The sequence below is a fragment of the Panulirus ornatus genome, chromosome 65 (genome assembly GCF_036320965.1).
Source record: "Panulirus ornatus isolate Po-2019 chromosome 65, ASM3632096v1, whole genome shotgun sequence".
NCBI lineage: Eukaryota > Metazoa > Arthropoda > Malacostraca > Decapoda > Palinuridae > Panulirus > Panulirus ornatus.
In genome coordinates, this window is record NC_092288.1 from 499,855 (window position 1) to 515,068 (window position 15,214).

Genomic DNA, 15,214 nt, shown 5'->3' on the forward strand with positions numbered 1-15,214 from the left:
GCAAAAATCGTCCAAATGCCTCTCTCTTCTCTTTCGCTAATAATCTTACTTCTTCATCCCACTACACCCTACCCTTTCTAATCAACCCACCTCCCACGCTTCTCATGCCACAAGCTTCATTTGCGCAAGCCATCACTGCTTCCCTAAATACATCCCATTCCTCCCCCACTACCTTTACCTCCTTTGTTCTCACCTTTTTCCATTCTGTACTCAGTCTCTCCTGGTACTTCCTCACACAAGTCTCCTTCCCAAGCTCACTTACTCTCACCACCCTCTTCACCCCAACATTCTCTCTTCTTTTCTGAAAACCCCTACAAATCTTCACCTTCGCCTCCACATGATAATGATCAGACATCCCTCCAGTTGCACCTCTCAGCACATTAACATCCAAAAGTCTCTCTCGCGCGCCTGCCAATTAACACGTAATCCAGTAACGCTCTCTGGCCATCCCTCCTACTTACATACATATATTTATGTATGTCTCGCTTTTTAAACCAGGTATTCCCAATCACCAGTTCTTTTTCAGCACATAAATCTACAAGCTCTTCACCATTTCCATTTACAACACTGAACACCCCATGTACACCAATTATTCCCTCAACTGCCACATTACTCACCTTTGCATTCAAATCACCCATCACTATAACCCGGTCTTGTGCATCAAAACCACTAAGACACTCATTCAGCTGCTTCCAAAACACTTGCCTCTCATGATCTTTCTTCTCATGCCCAGGTGCATATGCACCAATAATCACCCATCTCTCTCCAACAACTTTCAGTTTTACCCATATTAATCGAGAATTTACTGGAGGAAGTGAAGTGTTTTAGATATCAGGGAGTGGATCTGGCAGCGGATGGAACCATGGAAGCGGAAGTGGATCATAGGGTGGGGGAGGGGGCGAAAATTCTGGGGGCCTTGAAGAATGTGTGGAAGTCGAGAACATTATCTCGGAAAGCAAAAATGGGTATGTTTGAAGGAATAGTGGTTCCAACAATGTTGTATGGTTGTGAGGCGTGGGCTATGGATAGAGTTGTGCGCAGGAGGATGGATGTGCTGGAAATGAGATGTTTGAGGACAATGTGTGGTGTGAGGTGGTTTGATCGAGTGAGTAACGTAAGGGTAAGAGAGATGTGTGGAAATAAAAAGAGCGTGGTTGAGAGAGCAGAAGAAGGTGTTTTGAAGTGGTTTGGGCACATGGAGAGAATGAGTGAGGAAAGATTGACCAAGAGGATATATGTGTCGGAGGTGGAGGGAACGAGGAGAAGAGGGAGACCAAATTGGAGGTGGAAAGATGGAGTGAAAAAGATTTTGTGTGATCGGGGCCTGAATATGCAGGAGGGTGAAAGGAGGGCAAGGAATAGAGTGAATTGGAGCGATGTGGTATACCGGGGTTGACGTGCTGTCAGTGGATTGAATCAAGGCATGTGAAGCGTCTGGGGTAAACCATGGAAAGCTGTGTAGGTATATATATTTGCGTGTGTGGACGTATGTATATACATGTGTATGGGGGGGGGGTTGGGCCATTTCTTTCGTCTGTTTCCTTGCGCTACCTCGCAAACGCGGGAGACAGCGACAAAGTATAATAAAAAAAAATATAAAAATAATACATTCTATCACATACTCCCACAACTCCTGTTTCAGGAGTACTGCTACTCCTTCCCTTGCTCTTGTCCTCTCACTAACCCCTGACTTTACTCCCAAGACATTGCCAAACCACTCTTCCCCTTTACCCTTGAGCTTCGTTTCACTCAGAGCCAAAATATCCAGGTTCCTTTCCTCAAACATACTACCTATCTCTCCTTTTTTCACATCTTGGTTACATCCTCACACATTTAGACACCCCAGTCTGAGCCTTCGAGGAGGATGAGCACTCCCCGCGTGACTCCTTCTTCTGTTTCCCATTTTAGAAAGTTAAAAAATACAAGGAGGGGAGGATTTCTGGCCCCCCGCTCCCGTCCCCTCTAATCGCCTCCTACGACACGCGAGGAATGCGTGGGAAGTATTCTTTCACCCCTATCCCCAGGGATAATATACATATATATATATATATATATATATATATATATATATATATATATATATATATATACATACGCACATATAAACATATACATATATATACATATGAAAAATGTAAGAAATAATTTAGAAAACTGAAACTTCTAGCTTGAATATATATATATATATATATATATATATATATATATATATATATATATATATATATATATATATCCCTGGGGATAGGGGAGAAAGAATACATCCCATGTATTCCCTGCGTGTCGTAGAAGGTGACTAAAAGGGAAGGGAACAGGGGGGCTAGAAATCCTCCCCTCTTTTTTTTTTTTTTTTCTCAAAGAAGGAACAGAGAAGGGGGCCAGATGAGAATATTCCCTCAAATGCCCAGTCCTCTGTTCTTAACGCTACCTCGCTAACGCGGGAAATGGCAAATAGTATGAAAGAGTGATGGGGGCCTGAACATGCAGGAGGGGGAAAGGCAGGCAAGGAATAGAGTGAATTGGATCGATGTGGTATACCGGGGTTGATGTGCTGTCAGTGGATTGAATCAGGGCATGTGAAGCGTCTGGGGTAACCCATGGAAAGTTGTGTGGGGCCTGGATGTGGAAAGGGAGCTGTGGTTTCGGTGCATTATTGCATGACAGCTAGAGACTGAGTGTGAACGAATGGGGCCTTTGTTGTCTTTTCCTAGCGCTACCTCGCACACATGAGGGGGGAGGGGGATGGTATTCCATGTGTGGCGAGGTGGCAATGGGAATGAATAAAGGCAGACAGTGTGAATTGTGTGCATGGGTATATATGTATGTGTCTGTGTGTGTATATATATGTGTACATTGAGATGTATAGGTATGTATATTTGCGTGTGTGGACATGTATGTATATACATGTGTATGGGGGTGGGTTGGGCCATTTCTTTCGTCTGTTTCCTTGCGCTACTTCGCAAACGCAGGAGACAGCGACAAAGCAAAATAAATAAAAAGCGAGATATACATAAGTATACATATGTAAGTAGGAGAGATGGCCATGGAGCGTTATTGGATTACGTGTTAATTGACAGGCGTGCAAAAGAGAGACTTTTCGATGTAAATGTGCTGAGAGGTGCAACTGGAGGGATGTCTGATCATTATCTTGTGGAGGCTAACGTGAGGATTTGTATGGGTTTTCAGAAAAGAAGAGTGAATGTTGGGGTGAAGAGGGTGGTGAAAGTAAGTGAGCTTGGGAAGGAGACTTGTGTGAGGAAGTACCAGGAGAGACTGAGTACAGAATGGAAAAAGGTGAGAAAAATGGAGGTAAGGGGAGTGGGGGAGGAATGGGATGTATTTAGGGAATCAGTGATGGAGTGCGCAAAAGATGCTTGTGGCACGAGAAGCATGGGAGGTGGGTTGATTAGAAAGGGTAGTGAGTAGTGGGATGAAGAAGTAAGATTATTAGTGAAAGAGAAGAGAGAGGCATTTGGATGATTTTTGCAGGGAAAAAATGCAATTGAGTGGGAGATGTATAAAAGAAAGAGACAGGAGGTCAAGAGAAAGGTGCAAGAGGTGAAAAAGAGGGCAAATGAGAGTTGGGGTGAGAGAGTATCATTAAATTTTAGGGAGGATAAAAAGATGTTCTGGAAGGAGGTAAATAAACTGCATAAGACAAGGGAGCAAATGGAAACTTCAGTGAAGGGCGCTAATGGGGAGGTGATAACAAGTAGTGGTGATGTAAGAAGGAGATGGAGTGAGTATTTTGAAGGTTTGTTGAATGTGTTTGATGATAGAGTGGCAGATATAGGGTGTCTTGGTCGAGGTGGTGTGCAAAGTGAGAGGGTTGGGGAAGATGATTTGGTAAACAGAGAAGAGGTAGTAAAAGCTTTGCGGAAGATGAAAGCCGGCAAGGCAGCAGGTTTGGATGGTATTGCAGTGGAATTTATTAAAAAAGGGGGTGACTGTATTATTGACTGGTTGGTAAGGTTATTTAATGTATGTATGACTCATGGTGAGGTACCTGAGGATTGGCGGAATGCGTGCATAGTGCCATTGTACAAAGGCAAAGGGGATAAGAGTGAGTGCTCAAATTACAGAGGTATAAGTTTGTTGAGTATTCCTGGTAAATTATATGGGAGGGTATTGATTGAGAGGGTGAAGGCATGTACAGAGCATCAGATTGGGGAAGAGCAGTGTGGTTTCAGAAGTGGTAGAGGATGTGTGGATCAGGTGTTTGCTTTGAAGAATGTATGTGAGAAATACTTAGAAAAGTAAATGGATTTGTATGTAGCATTTATGGATCTGGAGAAGGCACATGATAGAGTTGATAGAGATGCTCTGTGGAAGGTACTAAGAATATATGGTGTGGGAGGCAAGTTGTTAGAAGCAGTGAAAAGTTTTTATCAAGGCTGTAAGGCATGTGTACATGTAGAAAGAGAGGAAAGTGATTGGTTCTCAGTGAATGTAGGTTTGTGGCAGGGGTGTGTGATGTCTCCATGGTTGTTTAATTTGTTTATGGATGGGGTTGTTAGGGAGGTGAATGCAAGAGTTTTGGAAAGAGGGGCAACTATGAAGTTTGTTGTGGATGAGAGAGCTTGGGAAGTGAGTCAGTTGTTGTTCGCTGATGATACAGCGCTGGTGGCTGATTCATGTGAGAAACTGCAGAAGCTGGTGACTGAGTTTGGTAAAGTGTGTGAAAGAAGAGAGAGTAAATGTGAATAAGAGCAAGGTTATTAGGTACAGTTGGGTTGAGGGTCAAGTCAATTAGGAGGTAAGTTTGAATGGAGAAAACATTAGTCGAGAACATTATCTCGGAAAGCAAAAATAGGTATGTTTGAAGGAATAGTGGTTCCAACAATGTTGTATGGTTGTGAGGCGTGGGCTATGGATAGAGTTGTGCGCAGGAGGATGGATGTGCTGGAAATAAGATGTTTGAGGACAATGTGTGGTGTGAGGTGGTTTGATCGAGTAAGTAACGTAAGGGTAAGAGAGATGTGTGGAAATAAAAAGAGCGTGGTTGAGAGAGCAGAAGAGGGTGTTTTGAAATGGTTTGGTCACATGGAGAGAATTAGTGAGGAAAGATTGACCAAGAGGATATATGTGTCGGAGGTGGAGGGAACGAGGAGAAGAGGGAGACCAAATTGGAGGTGGAAAGATGAAGTGAAAAAGATTTTGTGTGATCGGGGCCTGAACATACAGGAGGGTGAAAGGAGGGCAAGGAATAGAGTGAATTGGATCGATGTAGTATACCAGGGTTGATGTGCTGTCAGTGGATTGAATCAGGGCATGTGAAGCGTCGGGTAAACCATGGAAAGTTGTGTGGGGCCTGGATGTGGAAAGGGAGCTGTGGTTTCGGGCATTATTGCATGACAGCTAGAGACTGAGTGTGAACGAATGGGGCCTTTGTTTTCTTTTCCTAGCGCTGCCTCGCACACATGAGGGGGGAGGGGGATGGTGTTCCATGTGTGGCGAGGTGGCGATGGGAATGAATAAAGGCAGACAGTGTGAATTGTGTGCATGGGTATATATGTATGTGTACATTGAGATGTATAGGTATGTATATTTTGTGTGTGTGGACATGTATGTATATACATGTGTATGGGGGTGGGTTGGGCAATTTCTTTCGTCTGTTTCCTTGCGCTACCTCGCAAACGCGGGAGACAGCGACAAAGCAAAATAAATAAAAAAATGAGTTTGACTGGAGAAAAACTGGAGGAAGTGAAGTGTTTTAGATATCTGGGAGTGGATCTGGCAGCGGATGGAAACATGGAAGCGGAAGCGGATCATAGGGTGGGGGAGGGGGCGAAAATTCTGGGAGCCTTGAAGAATGTGTGGAAGTCGAGAACATTATCTCGGAAAGCAAAAATGGGTATGTTTGAAGGAATAGTGGTTCCAACAATGTTGTATGGTTGCGAGGCGTGGACTATGGATAGAGTTGTGCGCAGGAGGATGGATGTGCTGGAAATGAGATGTTTGAGGACAGTGTGTGGTGTGAGGTGGTTTGATCGAGTAAGTAACGTAAGGGTAAGAGAGATGTGTGGAAATAAAAAGAGCATGGTTGAGAGAGCAGAAGAGGGTGTTTTGAAATGGTTTGGTCACATGGAGAGAATGAGTGAGGAAAGATTGACCAAGAGGATATATGTGTCGGAGGTGGAGGGAACGAGGAGAAGAGGGAGACCAAATTGGAGGTGGAAAGATGGAGTGAAAAAGATTTTGTGTGATCAGGGCCTGAACATGCAGGAGGGTGAAAGGAGGGCAAGGAATAGAGTGAATTGGAGCGATGTGGTATACCGGGGTTGATGTGCTGTCAGTGGATTGAATCAGGGCATGTGAAGCGTCTGGGGTAAACCATGGAAAGCTGTGTAGGTATGTATATTTGCGTGTGTGGACGTATGTATATACATGTGTATGGGGGTGGGTTGGGCCATTTCTTTCGTCTGTTTCCTTGCGCTACCTCGCAAACGCGGGAGACTGGTAAAAAATATATATATATATATATATATATATATATATATATTAGTGAGATGAAGGGTATTCGAGTACTTAGTATTTCGAATAGTTGTTTCCTATCATACAGTCCCTTAGCCTAGCGGTTAGCATGCCTGCCTCTTGCACAAGGGGTCCCAGGTTCGATCCTGGCTGATGGAGCTTTGTATGTTCTATGAAGGTGCACGTTCATATACACTTTATTCGTATTCATATAACTCCGCGTTGTACAGTCAGGTTCGGTAAAACGCTCTCAGCTGGCTATGTGTTCTGTTCGGAAACAACGGATAGACCCTGTTCCTCACCATAGTTAGACGAAGGGTATTCAAGTACTTAGTATTTCGAATAGTTGTTTCCTATTATACAGTCCCTTAGCCTAGCGGTTAGCATGCCTGCCTCTTGCACAAGGGGTCCCAGGTTCGATCCTGGCTGATGGAGCTTTGTATGTTCTATGAAAGTGCGCGTTCATATACACTTTATTCGTATTCATATAACTCCGCGTTGTACAGTCAGGTTCGGTAAAACGCTCTCAGCTGGCTATGTGTTCTGTTCGGAAACAACCGATAGACCCCGTGCTCACCATAGTGAGATGAAGGGTATTCGAGTACTTATATATATATATATATATATATATATATATATATATATATATATATATATCCCTGGGGATAGGGGAGAAAGAATACTTCCCACGTATTCCCTGCGTGTCGTAGAAGGCGACTAAAAGGGGAGGGAGCGGGGGGCTGAAAATCCTCCCCTCTCGTTTTTTTTTTTTTTTTTTTTTTAATTTTCCAAAAGAAGGAACAGAGAATTGGGCCAGGTGAGGGTATTCCAACAAAAGGCCCAGTCCTCTGTTCTTAACGCTACCTCGCTAATGCGGGAAATGGCGAATAGTATGAAAGAAAGAAGAAAAAATATATATATATATATATATATATATATATATATATATATATATATATATATATATATATGGAGAAAAACTGGAGGAAGTGAAGTGTTTTAGATATCTGGGAGTGGATGTGGCAGCGGATGGAACCATGGAAGCAGAAGTGGATCATAGGGTGGGGGAGGGGGCGAAAATTCTGGGAGCCTTGAAGAATGTGTGGAAGTCGAGAACATTATCTCGGAAAGCAAAAATGGGTATGTTTGAAGGAATAGTGGTTCCAACAATGTTGTATGGTTGCGAGGCGTGGGCTATGGATAGAGTGGTGCGCAGGAGGATGGATGTGCTGGAAATGAGATGTTTGAGGACAATGTGTGGTGTGAGGTGGTTTGATCGAGTAAGTAATGTAAGGGTAAGAGAGATGTGTGGAAATAAAAAGAGCGTGGTTGAGAGAGCAGAAGAGGGTGTTTTGAAGTGGTTTGGGCACATGGAGAGAATGAGTGAGGAAAGATTGACCAAGAGGATATATGTGTCGGAGGTGGAGGGAACGAGGAGAAGAGGGAGACCAAATTGGAGGTGGAAAGATGGAGTGAAAAAGATTTTGTGTGATCGGGGCCTGAACATGCAGGAGGGTGAAAGGAGGGCAAGGAATAGAGTGAATTGGAGCGATGTGGTATACCGGGGTTGACGTGCTGTCAGTGGATTGAATCAGGGCATGTGAAGCGTCTGGGGTAAACCATGGAAAGCTGTGTAGGTATGTATATTTGCAAGTGTGGACGTATGTATATACATGTGTATGGGGGTGGGTTGGGCCATTTCTTTCGTCTGTTTCCTTGCGCTACCTCGCAAACGCGGGAGACAGAAAAAAAAAAAAAATGGTTGGTGAGGATATTCAATGTATGTATGGTTCATGGTGAAGTGCCCGAGGATTAGAGGAATGCATGCATTGTGCCATTGTACAAAGGCAAAGGGAACAAAGGTGACTAGTTAAATTACAAAGGTATAAGTCTGTATAAGCGTTCCTGGGAAATTATATGGGAGGGTATTGACTGATAGGGTAAAGGCATGTACAGAGCATTAGATTGGGGAAGAGCAGTGTGGTTTCAGGAGTGGTATAGGATGTGTGGATCAGGTGTTTGCTTTGAAGAATGTATGTGAGAAATACTTAGAAAAAAAATGGATTTGCATGTAGCATTTATGGATCTGGAGAAGGCATATGATAGAGATGCTCTATGGAAGGTATTAAGAGTATATGGTGTGGGAGGTAAGTTACTAGAAGCAGTGAAAAGTTTTTATCAAGGATGTAGGGCATGTGTACGAGTAGGAAGAGAGGAAAGGGATTGGTTCTCAGTGAATGTCTGTTTGCGGCAAGGGTGCATGATGTCTCTGGTTGTTTAATTTGTTTATGGATGGGGTTAGAGAAATGAATGCAATAGTTTTGGAGAGGGGCAAGAATGCAGTCTATTTTGGATAAGAGGGCTTGGGAAGTGAGTCAGTTGTTGTTCGCTGATGATAAATCGCTGGTGGCTGATTCTGGTGAGAAACTGCAAAAGTTGGTTACTGAGTTTGGTAAAGTGTGTGAAAAGAAAGCTGAGAGTAAATGTGAATAAGAGCAAGGTTATTAGGTTCAGTAGGGTTGAGGGACAAGTTAATTGGGATGTAAGTTTGAATGGAGAAAAACTGGAGGAAGTGAAGTGTTTTAGATATCTGGGAGTGGAGTTGGCAGCGGATGGAACCATGAGAGCAGAAGTGAGTCACAGGGTGAGGGAGGGGGTAAAGGTTCTGAGAGCATTGAAGAATGTGTGGAAGGCAAGAATGTTATCTTTGAGAGCAAAAATGGGAATGTTTGAAGGAATAGTGGTTCTAAGAACATTATATGGCTGTGAAGCATGGGCTACAGATAGCATTGTGCAGAGGAGGGTGGATGTGTTGCAAACGAGATATTTGAGGACAATATGTGGTGTGATGTGGTTTGATCGAGTAAGTAATAATAGGGTAAGCGATATATGTGGTAATAAAAAGAGTGTAGTTGAGAGAGCAGAAAAGGGTGTATTGAAATGGTTTGGTCACATGAAGAGAATGAGAGAGGAAAGATTGACAAAGAGGATATATGTGTCAGAGGTGAAGGGAACGAGAAGTGGAAGACCAAATTGGAGGTGGAAGGATGGAGTGAAAAAGATTTTGAGTGATCGGTGCCTGAACATACAGGAGGGTGAAAGGCGTGCAAGGAATAGAGTGAATTGGAACGATGTGGTATACCAGGGTCGATGTGCTGTCAATGGATTGAACCAGGGCATGTGAAGTGTCTGTGGTAAACCATGGAAAGTTTTGTGGGGCCTGAATGTGGAAAGGGAGCTGTGGTTTCGGTGCATTACACATGAAAGCTAGAGACTGAGTGTGAACGAATGTGGCCGTTGTTGTCTTTTCCTAGCGCTATCTTGCACACACGCGGGGGCAGGGGGGTGCCATTTCATGTGTGGCAGGGTGGCGGTAGGAATGGATGAAGGCAGCATATATGAATATGTATATATATATATATATATATATATATATATATATATATATATATATATATCTGTGTATGTATATATATGCATATGTTGAAATGTATAGGTATGTGTATGGGCATGTGGGCATTTATGTATATACGTGTGTATGTGGGTGGGTTGAGCCATCCTTTCGTCTGTTTCCTTGCGCTTCTTCTGATGCGGGAAACAGCAACAAGGCATAATAATAAATATGGTATATATTTTTATTATACTTAGTCGCTGTCTCCCGCATTAACGAGGTAGCGCAAGGAAACAGACGAAAGAATGGCCTAACCCAACCACATACACATACATAAGCGTCCGCACTCACACATATGCGTACCTATACATTCCAATGTATACATACATATACACCCCATCCCAAATTATCATTTTTTAAAAGTAAAAACTGAAGGAGCCAAGATGGGATGGTTCATTAAACGCTTACTTGTTCATTCCTGAAGATACCGTATTATGGAGAGAAAGGCAAGCATATTGAAGAGAAAAAGTATTAATCTCTTTACATCTCCTTTATATAACAAATCTTTAATCAAATGGTATCTTCGATCCTAGGAGTTGTTGAATGAAAAATGAGCATTAATTCCCTCAAGGTAATTAGCCAAGTGACCTTCCCATCTACTTGGGATCCAGGTTCTTAGAGGTTTTGTGCATGTACTTTATGCTAGCGCTAAATGTTAATATTTGTTCAATGTTTTTTCTTTATCAAAATACATATTGTACCAAAAGGCCATGAAACATTTATCCAGAAGTTGTTTTGAATGTATTTTTTTACTTTCTATACTTGCAAGATAATGCCAACAACAGATCAGAATGTACTCAGAACAGAACAAGAATGGTCTCATTTGCTTACATGCATTCTCTAGTTATAATGAATAATGCCAAGAACCTCAAGCCCCTAATCCCACACTGAAGTCCAACAACCTTTTCATGGTTTTCCCTGACCACCTTAGTGACCCTGGTTCACATCAGTGATTTGTTTCATCCCATGAATGCCTTTCACCCTCATGCATGTTCAAATTTTGATAATGTAAATCCTCTTTCACTCTGTCTGTCCATCTTTTTCTCAATTTAGCTTGTGCAGGTAAACCAAATTCTCACAGGAGAGGAAAGTACAATAGAACTTATTTTTACAAATGACATGGCACTGTTTTCAGATATTTAAGCAGGTGATACAAGTCTGCAAGATCACATTATCATAATAATCTCTTTTTCTTTCATAACTGTTAGCCATTTCCCACATACATGAAGTAGTGCCAAGAACAGATGAAGAAAATGCCTCATTTGCTCACACCCACACTCTAAATGTCCTGTGTAATGCACCAAAACCTCCGCCTCTTATCCATAACTACAACCAGGCCCTACAGATCTGCTTTGTTACAGGTGCTTGATATGCCCTGGCTCAGTCCACTGACCAGCCTCTTACACTATTATTCTTTACATGATCAACCCTCCACACACCAATTGTTGTCCTCAATCATTTAATTTTCAGCACATGAACCCCTCCTCCATTCTTTTATAGTTATGGCTCATGAATGGCACCTATACATCATTACTTGGATGGCTATACCATCAACCATATCCATCTTTACTCTCATCTCTCCTAGTACTCCTCAATGCACCCTGGATCTTTGCCTCCTTGCCCACTGTATGATTCACTTCAGCTTCAATAGTTCCCTCCACTGCCATGTCCACTCTTAGGTGTCCTAACAAAATGCTTCACCTCCAGCAGATTTTCTCCATTCATACATTTGATCCAAGCTGTTTCTACCCCTGCTGAGACTCATATTCATAACCTTGATTCTATTCACATCAGCTTACAACTTTAAACACTCTCAAACTAAAATATCAGCTTCTGCAGTATCACACTCAAATCTGTCACCAGAAATGTATCATCCAAAAGTAGAAAATGACACCTCCCAGGTCCTTCCATCCCCAGCATACTGCAGAACCACCCCCTTTTTCAAGACCCTTGCATTTACCTCTCTTACCACCCCACCTATGAACAGATTAAACAGTCATGGTAACAACACTCCCTTGATGCAGACTCCCCCCCTCCACCTGGATCCTCTCACTCTCCACCCTCCTACTCACCATATATATGCATATGTGACACATGTATCAGACCTAACATTTTTTTTAGATGCATAATTCTGGATAAAAAATTATCTATTTCTTTATGAATATGAAGAAATAAACATTAATGAAAAAGTACTTGATTAGAAATAAAATTAAATACAGTGCTTCATGCACTAAATATGTAGGAAAACCCCAAGAGGGTCAAATTTTATAAAAACCCTGAGAGAATTCACTCATTACTTCTTATAATGATATTACTATTTTCAACTGAAAGGAGCTATTAACATTTGATAAATGAATATACTACAGGACTCTTACACTAACCTGATATCATTATTATTATTATACTTAGTCGCTGTCTCCCGCGTTGGCAAGGTAGCACAAGGAAACAGATGAAAGAATGGCCCAACCCACCCACATACACATGTATATACCTAAACGCCCACACATGCACGTATACATACATACACAAACATATACATATATACACATTTCCAAATTCATACATGCTGCCTTCATCTATTCTCTGTCCCCACCCTGCCACACATGAAATGGCACCCCCCCCCCCCCCCCCCCCCCTACCCCAACGCGTGTGAGGTAGCGCTAGGAAAAGACAAGAAAGGCCACATTTGTTTACACAGTCTCTAGCTGTCATGTGTAATGCACCTAAACCACGGTCTGATATATTTATAATAATTACTAACCAGTCAACTTGATGCTGTCATTCAACATTTAGAAAATCACAAAATGATTTGACAGTTTCAATATTGTTATCATTGTGTGTATATGTGTGTGTGTATATATATATATATATACTGAGTATAATGGTATCTTCATTTCATTATATGAAAATATGTAGAAATATTTTCTATCTATATCTCTGATGCCAATTCCTCAAGGGGGTGGTCACAGCAAAAGTCTCCATTACTGGTGAATTCCCAGTGCTGCTCCTTAGCCTGCACTGCCTCACCCTTAACAGGCCACTGGCAGAGGGAAACTCTAATGCAGTGTTTCCAGAGGCTCCTACATAATGTTCCTACCAACACTACTTCTACCTAATATGTCTGCCTAATGCTCCAACCTACTACTTCCTAATGCTCCTGCCTATGCTCCTCCCTAATGTTTGTACGTACTACTTATATCTGCTGTTCCTACCATTTTGCCAAAAGGTATGGCTAGTGCATAGCGCTCACCACAGGAAAATCTAGAGTTACAGCGAATGAATTGTGTAAGTGAAGTGTTGTTAAGTGTAAAGTGTGACAAGGAGAGATTGTATATTTGTGGACAGAATGCCAGCATTCCATGTGTATGTGAGGTAGAAAGAAAAAACAGAGACAGCAGTCTTGGTCATAGGAGTGAAACTTGACAACAACAGCAGACAGCTATCTTGGTCAGAGGAGTGAAATTTGACAACCACTTGAGTGCAGGCTCGCTATACAGCTGATACGAACCATCCTCATACCCAGGCAGGTGTTGCCATTTATATACCTCCCTGAATGGTGACTGCCTCCCACCTACTACCAATATGTAAATATTATGTGTTGATATGGAGGTAGAGTTCATGAACAAAGAAAGTATTTGTCCTTATATATGCACTGTATATAGGTTTTCACACACGAGGGCCTTCGTGTTGTAGTGGTTAGTGTTACTAAACATGAGTCATCTTGGGCCAGCCCAGGGTTGGAGTTTGACTCTCATGGGTCTGAATGACAGTTGGCTTACACCCATGTGTTCATCTCTCTTTCAGGACTGGTTGATAAATGGGTACATAGGCTGGGGTGTTTGTGAGAACACATACATAGGAATAAAAACATGGTAACTACATATAAGGTTAAAAGATGGGAAAACACAAGATTAAACTCTCTCCCCATAACAAACAAATGGTAATCTTATAGTTATTCATATAAACACTGTTTCTGCGTACATACTCAACAATAAAAACAGGTGATGTTCACTCATGATGTTATGTATGGTGTTTAGACCAATACCAACTTTTATAATGAAAACATCATTGTATATTTATTTACTGCTTGTGACTTATGTAACCCTTAACATTTCTAGCTGTCTTATCAACATTTTTTTTTAGGTATTAACAAGAAACATCTGTCTACTTAACCACCACTTCACTCCAAGTCAGATATAGTATATTTCATGACAAATATCCCTTTCATTGTATAATATTACAGATTCCTACACTTTACATCTTAGAACCTTTTATGATTGACTCAGTATATGGTCTTTACTGTGTGGCTTGAGAAATTCTGAATATTCATTTGACTCTGATTATCTGGCCATGGAAGGTTACCTCTTGTAAAGATAATCAAGTTTGAGTGTATACATTTATATGTATCCAGCTCACACCCTCCAGTCACCTTGAATGGATCTCTCTCCCACTGAGCAAAATGCCAACAATTCTACGTGTCACATACATCACACACAACATTCACTACCTACATTAATAATATTAACACAAAAGCAACATACAGACTAATTGCCCCCAGAACACTAACTGGACCAAACTTGGACAATAAAAGGAATTCAATCCCTCAACATCCTCTATTAACATTTGTTTAAATTATCCCTCACCTGCCTGGTCTCCCACCTTCTCAAAAGCAAATATAATAAAACTGCAAACCAAACCAAACAATTCACTAAAAATAATCACTGGCTGCTTTGCAACCACTAACACAACACTTTTACAATGAAAGAAGAGCCTCCCAATCAAGTCTCACCTCAACATACTGGACACATACGCAGCAAAATAACACGATAAGCACTAAACAACTGACCTCCCAACTCAGTCTTAAACTTCAGCCCACCAGACATATACCTAATAAAAACCACACTATCTACACAAACACAAATCACACTCCCGCTCATGCTCAGGACATTATCTATGACTACAAATACCATTTCAACATATACCAAGACCCTTTATGCCCATGATGCAACTATCATAAAGAAAATACTGAGCACTTACTACACAATTGTCCTGCACGTTTTGCGCACACATGCACATACAACAACAACAGCACTTTATGACCTATGGTCCTGACTGGTGGATGTGGCCAGCTTTCTGAGTGCTCCACAAACCTCATAAGGATAGATGGGGCTTCTGGGACAGGAAGGTAAGGTAAAGACTTTGCATACATATAGAGTGAAAAGATGAGGTAACACAAGTGCAAAACTCACTTGGTAACGCACAAATAGCCATTAAATAGTGATCACACAT

At 41.8% G+C, this 15,214-nt stretch overlaps 1 protein-coding gene and 1 long non-coding RNA gene across 5 annotated transcripts in view; one reads left to right on the forward strand and one right to left on the reverse strand.

Annotated features, from left to right (window-relative positions):
• LOC139746616 (uncharacterized) overlaps positions 1-15,214 on the forward strand; it is a 104,773-nt gene that overhangs the window by 58,419 nt on the left and 31,140 nt on the right. The window lies entirely within an intron of this gene.
• LOC139746613 (uncharacterized) overlaps positions 1-15,214 on the reverse strand; it is a 257,343-nt gene that overhangs the window by 25,356 nt on the left and 216,773 nt on the right. The gene's annotated exons all lie outside the window — the stretch shown is intronic.